This window comes from Palaemon carinicauda, chromosome 12 (assembly GCF_036898095.1).
Source record: "Palaemon carinicauda isolate YSFRI2023 chromosome 12, ASM3689809v2, whole genome shotgun sequence".
Lineage (NCBI taxonomy): Eukaryota > Metazoa > Arthropoda > Malacostraca > Decapoda > Palaemonidae > Palaemon > Palaemon carinicauda.
This window is the reverse complement of record NC_090736.1, coordinates 132,622,279-132,622,519: the sequence shown is the minus strand read 5'-3', so window position 1 is coordinate 132,622,519 and position 241 is coordinate 132,622,279.

Here is a 241-nt window from a genome sequence, read left to right as displayed (position 1 = left end):
CCATTACCAAGTGGAATACCATGGTACAGTGGCTATGGCACTACCCAAGACTAGAGAACAATGGATTGAATTTGGAGTGTCCTTCTCCTAGAAGAGCTGCTTACCATAACTAAAGAGTCTCTTCTACTATTACCAAGTGGAATACCATGGTACAGAGGCTATGGCACTACCCAAGACTAGAGAACAATGGATTGATTTTGGAGTGTCCTTCTCCTAGAAGAGCTGCTTACCATGGCTAAAG